Source organism: Prunus persica, chromosome G7 (genome assembly GCF_000346465.2).
Source record: "Prunus persica cultivar Lovell chromosome G7, Prunus_persica_NCBIv2, whole genome shotgun sequence".
Lineage (NCBI taxonomy): Eukaryota > Viridiplantae > Streptophyta > Magnoliopsida > Rosales > Rosaceae > Prunus > Prunus persica.
In genome coordinates this window covers 7,679,325-7,688,695 of record NC_034015.1, presented here as the reverse complement: position 1 = coordinate 7,688,695, position 9,371 = coordinate 7,679,325, and positions in this window count along the sequence as shown.

Here is a 9,371-nt window from a genome sequence, read left to right as displayed (position 1 = left end):
GATTACACTGCAATCTATCAAATAAAGGCTTACATTGCTTTCTCAGGTTTTGGTAGAAATCAGAAATATAATTTAAAGAACCTAAAAATCTTTGCAACTGACTTTTATCGAGGATTTGATCAGGAAATTTGTCAGCAAATTGGATAACTCGATCTATTGGGCTAATATGTGATTGGCGTATATTGAAACCAAGGAAACGAAAATTAGTTTGAAACAACTTGATTTTCTTGGCAGAAACAACTTGATTTTCTTGGCAGAAACAACTAGACCATTTTGTTTAACTACTTGTAAGAACTTGTGTAAATGTTTCCAATGTTGCTCTAAAGACTCAGAAAGGATGAGAATATCATCGATATAAACTATGAAAAAATGACTGTAGGGGTTAAATATCTCATTCATAATATTTTGAAACTCACTGGGTGCAATTTTAAGGCCAAAAGGCATAACATTCCATTCATAATGGCCAAATGGTGTAACAAACGCAATTTTGTATCTATCAGACTCATGACTTTGTATTTGCCAAAATCCACTCTTCATATCAAACTTGGAAAAGATAATTGATTTTCCTAATATGTTAATTAAATCTCTTTTATTGAGAATTGGATACCTAACCCATTCAAGAACTGTATTAAGTGGCTTATAATTAATAACTAATCTAGGAGTTCCTCATTCTAGCTTAGCGTTTTTCTGGACATAAAAGGCAGGGTAAGACTAGGCAGACTTACTTTTCCTGATTATTCCTTTCTGGATTAGCTCAGAGATTTCTATCTTACAAAATTCCATCAATTCTTGGCTCATTTGGATAGGTCTGGCTTTAGTGGGAATATGCTTCTCGCTAAAGCTTTTGACACAGGGTACACTTACCACATGATGTTTCCTGTGCAAAAAGGCATTAGGTAACTCAAAATAAATTTCCAATTTTAATTTTTCTTCAAAACTCAGAATTTATGACTGTAAGGACTTGTTACTAAGATGTTGTTCTATCCTTTTGAACTTGACTTCTTCTTGGAGGAAACTCAATTGTTGATTTTTATTTTGAATTGTTTTTATTGTCTTGGTGACTGCATGTTTTTGTAAAGCTTTTAAATTATGTAATTTAGGCTTAGTTAAGAACTTAAACTTGACCTTTTCTCCTAAATGGAAGGGATATAATAGACTTATGAAGGGTAAACCTGGAATAACTTCATCAGTAATGTTTTTAACTAAAACAAATGAAGTTTTAAAACAAATCTTATTCTGACAAACATGGGCTTTGGGAATCTCATAATTCAACTGAAGTGATTTTCCTGAGGCTGTACTTAAGGTTTCTTTTGATTTCTTATAATACTTAGTAGGAATTAATCCTTCTTGTATGCAATTAAGGTCAACTTCGGAGTCAAATAGGGCAACTGTGTTTAACTCAAAGGTTCTGAGGACTCAGTGTTACTAGTCATGATCCCATTTTCACTAGACTCTGAATTTCTTAATTCTAAAACTTCAACCAATTTTTCTTTATCTTCATCCGTGATTTTCAATTGTTTTATTGTGTCTCTTACTTTGCACTCATTGGCATAGTGGCCATGCTTTTGACATTTGTAGCACTTTACTTTTCTCTTGTTAGTTCTTTTCTTAAAGCTACTTTTCTTTTCTTTTCTTTTCCGTGATTCTTTTTCCAATTCTTCTTCGGGTAAAACTTTCTTTTACTATAAAACTCATTATTATCATTATTGTGTCGGAAGGACTGTCTTTTAGAATAGTGTATGTATCATCCTGGTTCTAGACCCCTTCTGGTATCAGAGCCGTAAGTGTTGAAGAGTCAGTCTAAGTCTGCAACTCATCACGCCCAAGTGGCTGGTTTAAGCTTCTGAGTTGAAAGTTTTCAGTTCCTCCTTTATTTGCCTCATAGTTTTCAGGTTTCCCGGTCCTTTTCTCTCTGGTCCAAACAGTAAGTCCTAGAGTCCAAACAATAAGTCCCAGGAGAGGCACGAGCGGTTGCGGCATGAGCGGAGAGAGAGAGAATCACTAGGTTTCTTGTTAATTTGTGAAGTAACTTTAGGAGTTTCTATTCACCTTCTTCTTAGTAGTCCAACCTAGAACCTTGAGTAAAATGAGTTGCTTATTTAGAACCAACTCTTACAATTCTAGCAACTCTAGAGCCAGTATTAGTCGTCTCCCTGAGATAGTTAATGAAGAACAATTAGAATATGATTCTAGTAATGACGAACAATTAGATTTTAGAGATTGGAATATCTTTAAAATTCCGAGTCAAAAAATTTATAAGAAAAATTGGTCACTATCTAGTTTTAAGTCAACCACACATGTTAAGACAGTTGAGCAAGTTTATGCCTTTAGCAAAGAACATGAGACGTGTCAATTACTTAGTCTTGAGTCAATTAAGGAACATAAAAACGATAGTAATAATTTTCTACATATTGGTCTAGTCCAAGTTGCCGTAAAGCCACTTACTAGATTAGGATTAAAAGCTTCAATTTTATTATGCTTGCGAGATGCTAGATTTACTGATTTCAAAGACAATACTCTAGGAATGATCAAGTCTAGTTTATTTAATGGCCCAATACATTTTGATTGTTACCCAGATTTTATAGTAAGCCTTAGTGATCCCCATATTTTAAAAGCATTGACATTAAATATTAAGACTGCTGGATACAAAGTTTTACCACGTACCCAGCCATTAGCCTTAGTTTTTAGAATCTATTATAAATTCACAGGAACCAATATGAATTTTCAAGCCCTAAACAAGGGCCCCAAAAATCAAACCCTTTTAATTCATAGTAGTAAAGCTGATGCGAATATCCGAGTACCACATACTATTAAATGGTCTGAAGTAAGCCTGCCTTTAGACTGGACTTTAGTTAATGAGAGTCAGCCAACCCCTATTCAACATAGTTTAAATAATTTAGATTATATTCAACAATACTTAGATGGTACAGTTAAGATTAATTTTGGTAATCAACAACCTCATAAGTCTTTAGTTCAACTACAACAGTTACCTACACCTAGTCATTCCCAAAGACATGCCCCTGCACAACATTCTTATACAGCTTCTTCCTCCACTCTAGAACGAGACCTAGAGTTAGAAAAAACTTTAATTGATTTAAAATTAGAATCATTAAGAAAATCATCCCAAGTTAACCAACCTTGCTATGGTAAGAAACCAATTACAAAAGAGACTAAGTCTGAGTCTCCTGAGTCTCCCACATAAACATATTTTGAAGCCAGTTTTTGCGCTGATGATCAATTAAGAACCCTTAGGCCCCGTTTGGTTCACAGAATTGATTTGAGGGGAAATCATTTCCCATGTTATTTTCCAAGGAATGGGAATGAAAGATTCCTTTCCCACGTTTGGTAATGTCGGAAAAGTAACCGGGAGATTTCACTTTGTTTCCTTTCCCATGTTTGTTTTGAGTAGGAATAGAAAACAAAGTTTGTATAATTTTTCAATTATACCCATATTAAATCAAATAAAAAAAGAATGCATTTAATGATACGTTGTAATTATAAATTGTTCATAGGGACAAAATAGTCATGAAAATTGTGCATTGAATGTTGGCTTATTTTTTCAAACTTTCCCATGAGGAGGGAAAATAAAACCCAAGTTAAGAGGAGGGCTTCACTTTCCCCCCTACTTTCCCATGTGTCAGGCAACCATTTCCCATGCCTGGACTTACCAAACATGGGAAAACAATTGAATTCCCATTCCCAAGCCTCCTTCCCCATGAACCAAACGAGACCTTAATAGAAAGTTTAACATTAATTGAAAAAGATTAGAAGATCACCTAAATGCCCCTGAAAATAAAGACAGAAGAAATAATTACCACAAAGTTATCCCTGAAAAAACCAAAAGACAACAAATTTTTATTGAGCGGAAAGACTATATGCGTTCTGCCATAGTTGAAATATTTTATCTCGATTTTGTAGAAAGCCGACATTTGCCCAATGAGTTAAAAACTTTAACCCAAGAAAAATGGGAAAAAGAAGATAAGACAGAAGTACTAGCTAGTCATCCTCCGGTAGAGTCAATTATTATTAGCCATAAGAAGTCCAAAATAGTTGCTAGTCCCTTTAAGATTCCTGATGAAGACAACAGAAAAATAGTTGAACAGAATAATTACACCAACCAAAGTCTAGTTGTCATAGGAAAACAATTAGACAAAATAGAAACCAAAGTTGACAATCTACTTCCCCAAGAGACTACGCCCAAGTTACAAAAAGAAAAACCTTTAGTTAAATTTCAAGATTTAAAATCAAAACCAACCTTTAAGACCAACACCACAATAGGAAAGATAGAAAAAATGTTAGAAGAATTAACACCAACCAAACGAAAAGACAAAGAAAAAGCTGAGACTAGTATTAAAGTTATAGGATCCTCTGAGTTAAACTATACTTTCAATAATTCCGCTGAGTCAGAATCTAGCATTAGTTTAAGCACAGAAAGTAGCAATATTTCAAAAATTGAAAACGCATTTAAGAATCTAGAATTCAAAAATGATTTGAAAGTTAAAAGATTAACTAACAAAGTCAACCCTACGAGTCTTACAAAAAATTGGTATCCTAAGCCTACGCCCCCAGATATTCAATTTGAAGAAAGAAATAACCAAAGCCAATTTTCAGTTTCTGCTGATAAGTTATATGAATGGAATATAGATGGTCTTTCTGAGCAAGAAATCCTTAATAAACTTGAACATATGTCTATGATAGCCAGTAGTTACATTACTAACCACAGTTTTAGACAATCTGAGATAGTTCCCCTATTAGAAACAGGACCGGAACATTACGTTCTTGGTGGGATAAGCACCTAACAGATGAGTCAAGACAACAAATAATTTATGCAATTAAACTTAATGAAGAGAGTCTTCCCTTTTTCTACTAACTAATAGGTCGAGGAATAGAAGATGGAGTTAACACTTTATTATATACAATCATTGAGCATTTTATTGGAACACCTAGTAACACCATTGCTAGAATTCATGATCAACTTAGTAATCTTAGATGTCCTAAGTTATCTGATTTCAGATGGTATAAAGATGTTTTTATTTCTAGAGTCATGATTAGAGAAGATAGTAATCAACCATTCTGGAAAGAGAAATTTATTAATGGTCTTCTGAATCTATTTGCCCACAAGATTAGAACAACCCTTAGTAATGATCAAGGTCATATTGATTGGAATAATTTAACTTATGGTAATATATATATATATATATATATATTCATATGGAATCAGATGAGTGCGGCGAAATGCAGTGGCTAGGCTCTTTAAAGTGAAACCTCATTGCCCTATTATATATATAGGAATTTAATATATATTAATATTTATATATTAATAAGTTAGTCAATCCTCCTACTCAAAACCCCTTTTAGCCTAGTTTTTGAGAAAACCCGGGCGCATCTCCTTGGGCAACAAAAATCCGGCTGCAATTTGAGAAGCCCGGACTGCTACGGCCTTCAAGCTGCAAGGCCCCGGCCGAATTTTGAATTCCTAGACCGGCTGCACCTCGCAAGCTCCTGTTCCAACGGCTACCCAGCTCAGCGATTAAGAAGTTCGGCCGAACTCTCCATCCGAAAATTCAGCCGAGATTTTCCAAAACCTCCCCCAGCAGTCCCGGCCGTAATAGACTCCAAGCCCAACCATAACTTTCACTTGAAACCCGGCCAAGACCCTCCAAAAAATTCCAGCAATTCCGGTCGCAAAGACCCCAGCAGATCTGACCTTGAGCTTTGCCCAACTTTGGAGTCCCATACCCGGGCGCTATTCCAAAGTGCTTGGGTGAATTTTCCTACCTCCAAACATTGCCCCCTCGACTTGCTTGGCTCGGGTTCATTGTAGAGGTAAGCAAGTCGAAACCCAAGGCCATTTAATTTTATGAATTTTGAAACTCTTTGCTTCCTTTGCACGTTATTCAATTTTGAATTTGGTAGGAATTTAGGAAGACACCAATTAAATTGGAAGGACTTTTGAACTTCCTATCCATTAAAAACCCTAGATATTACAAATATCCAAGTGTTCTATTTCATTTTCACATAAACACATCCACCATAGCTATAGGTTTTTAGAAGGTTCTCTCAAAACCCATATCCTCTTCATTCTTCACATTCATCATTTCGCACACCAAATCCACCCGAATCAACATCAAACTTGAAATTTGCAAGCTTCTAGGTACGTTGCACTAATTCTTGGTTAATTTTGGTATGATTTTGATGCATCTATAGCCTTCAAAAGTTTAGACTTGAAACTTTGAACATATGAATAGTGCCATGATGTTCTTCTCGTTCTTGATTCGAATCTTACTTTCTTCACTATATTTTCCTTTGATTCGATTTTACTTAATGTTTGTAGGATGGAATCTATTCCAAATGATAGTGCCCAATTTTTTGAAGATATGAAAGTGGCCATGGACAAAGACTTGGGCAAGCAAGTATTTGCGTACTTTCTCAATGCCTTTCCCAACTCCGCCCAATATATTCTCGGCCCATTTTTCTCCGCCTACCTAGAGGAGGTGGCGAAGGTGTGGGTGACGCAACCGAGAAATGACCCAACTTATTTTTTAAACTTCACATAGGCAACCGTTTGGGAGAGCTCCAAGCCATTCAACGGTTGGCTGACGGGAACTCCTCTCAAAACGGATCCCACCACAACTAAAAAGGCCCTATCAAAGAAAGCATCCTCCGCCGCCAGGAAGTCCAACCACTCAAGCTCAGCGGAAGACAAGTTTGATTGGTATCATTGGTTCAAGGCATTGGAACCAAAATTGAAGGGCTATTGGAAGAAAATTGGCATATATGACACATTGCTCCTATGTGCGGGAAGGCCATTTCCTTGCGACCGATCCCTCGTCATCGCTGCCCTATGCTTTTGGTCTTTCTCCACCAATTGCATGAGGCTCCGTTTCGAAATGATGACCCCCAACTTGCTGGACTTGGCCGCTATCGCCTGCCTTTGCCCTCATGGAGATGATTTCTCGGCCGCCAACCTTTCGGAAGCCAAGGTAGGCTTAGATTTTCACAAGTCAAACAAGACCTTAGGGAGTTGAGTGAAAACGTATCTTGGCCATGGCGGAGATCCCACTGACCCTCCTTCCATCAATGGCGTATCCTATACTGAGCATGTGGCTTTTTTTGTGATGTGATTGTGCAAGTTCTTGGCATGTGCAAAATCCGGCGGGATTATTAAGGAATTCCAAGCCTTGGCGGAGGTACTTGCGGATGGCCATCAAGTGGCCATGGGCCCAATCTTTCTTGCCTATCTTTATAGAGGGCTCCGCGAGGTAACCACAAAACCCATGGATTATCATGCTTCTGGCCCTATATGGATTTTTCAATTGTGGCTCTAGCTCTATTTTCCGAAATTAAGTCCCACCACCGTTTGCCCAAATGATAAAGCACTTCTGGGTCCGCCCTTGCTCAATGCCCCACGCCGGAAGCATTATGTTGAGGATTGCTTCCGATTTTTCTATGAGTGCCAGGAGAGGATTAGGGAGCATTTCTCCATTTGCTTAGATCACCATTTCCTGGATTATCTAGCCTTGGATCTTTCCTCATATCCTACGACGGAGACAAAAGAGGAGAGACATAATATGTGGGTAAGCATCCTCATCAACCGAGATCTTCCATACGGCCTAATGGTGAACAAATGTAATAATTATCATTGTAGTGGTGAGCTTTATTATCCCGCCGCCGCTAGCTACCATCTTGGCTTTATACAGAGCATCTTGATACCACCCATGGATTCCGTCAACCTATTTTCCTCTTGGCGGGTGGAATTTAAGGATGCAAAAGAGGTCACTACCTTGACAAATTTCAACCAAGACTTGGTGAAATCCTTCAGTATTCCAATTAGAAATCCCCGGTTTGGTGACTCTAACATTTTTATCCACTGGTGGAAAGAAATGTCGGCCGGTTGGTTTTCTCAAACATGCTCAGAAATTGAGGATAGGATTTTCAAGCATTGCTCATGCTCATTGGTCTTTCAACAAGAGAAAGAGAAGAAGAAGGCCCAAGCAAAAGGTAAAATAGTTACATTTTTTTTCCTTATTTTAATTTTGGCCATCTTTTTTTTCCTAACCCTTCAAATCTCACAACCGACACCGCCGAGAACGAAAATCCTTCCGCCAACATTATTTAGAAGGAAAGCTCCACCAAATCCGCCAATGTTAATTTTGGGTGGGGCGAGAAAAGGCCCAACGCCCTCATCCAAGGCAAGCTACTCTCCATGCTTATTTTTGCCCTTTTTGAAGATTTGCATTTCTAGCCTTCTGAATTTTTTATGGGCACCTTTAAGAAATTAAGCCTCCAACTTTTGTAGGATATATCCCCGCTAGCAATATTATGCCCTCACAAATATTCCTTCGGCCCAAAAAAGTTTCGCGGAACCTCTCACCTCAAGGTTCGGCCGTGCCCCTTTTCTTTTTTTTCTTTAAAAAAAAAAAAAACTAAAACAAACTTGTCGTAGGTTCCCCAAGTTCGGCGGAGCATCCTTCCTCTTCTCATTTGGTCAGGGCCGTGCAATCGGCCACTACTTCGTCCGCCGCTCTGGTGAGCATATATCCTTACATACTTTCATTTATTAATTTTAAACGGCCAAAACTCACCCTTATGCCCAAAAATGTAGGAAACTCAACCTTCCGCACTTGAGAAGGAAATTGGGGTGCAAATCATGACTTCGATGGGTGAGGATGAGCTAATTTCATCTCCTTAGCCGTTTGAATTTTCTTTCACTTCTTTTATGCTTACTAAATTTTCAAACTTAGTCAGCTGATGTCAATACCACTGGGCACCTGGAGCAGGTTTCCGGTCACACAAGACTAGGTTCATTGAAATTTCATACTTTTAAAATTTCTTTTACACTTGCCCCCAATTCCTTATTTTCAATGTTTGAACAAGTTAGCGGGTCATTTTTGGCCCCGAACTTTCTTCAGCCGACACCACGGCCATTGAGGCCAAATTTCAACCTCTTTTTGCCATAAGCTCGGACCCTCCCTTGACTCGCCCTCTCGAGGCGCCCCAAAATGGCCTAACTTTTCAGGTGATCTTACTCTCTCTTAATATTTTTCAAAGCTTTATGTTTGTTAATGGGCTCATATCCTTCTTTTCTAGGCAGATGTGGTGGAGTCTACCGCCATTACGGTCGATCATGCGATGGCCACCAGTGGCGCGCCTTCCACTATTCCCACGGATAGAAGTGCACCACCTAAGCCCGTCCTGATGTTGACATCGGGAGCTCCTGCCTTAGTGGTCGACGCTATTCCGTCCGAACTCCAACTTGAGATAAGCCCCGAACTTTCTTGTTTATTTCAAATGAATGGGCCATTATTATAATCCTTATACCCTTTTGCTAGGTTAGAGAGTCTTCATCATTTGTTCTCGCCGAGATTACC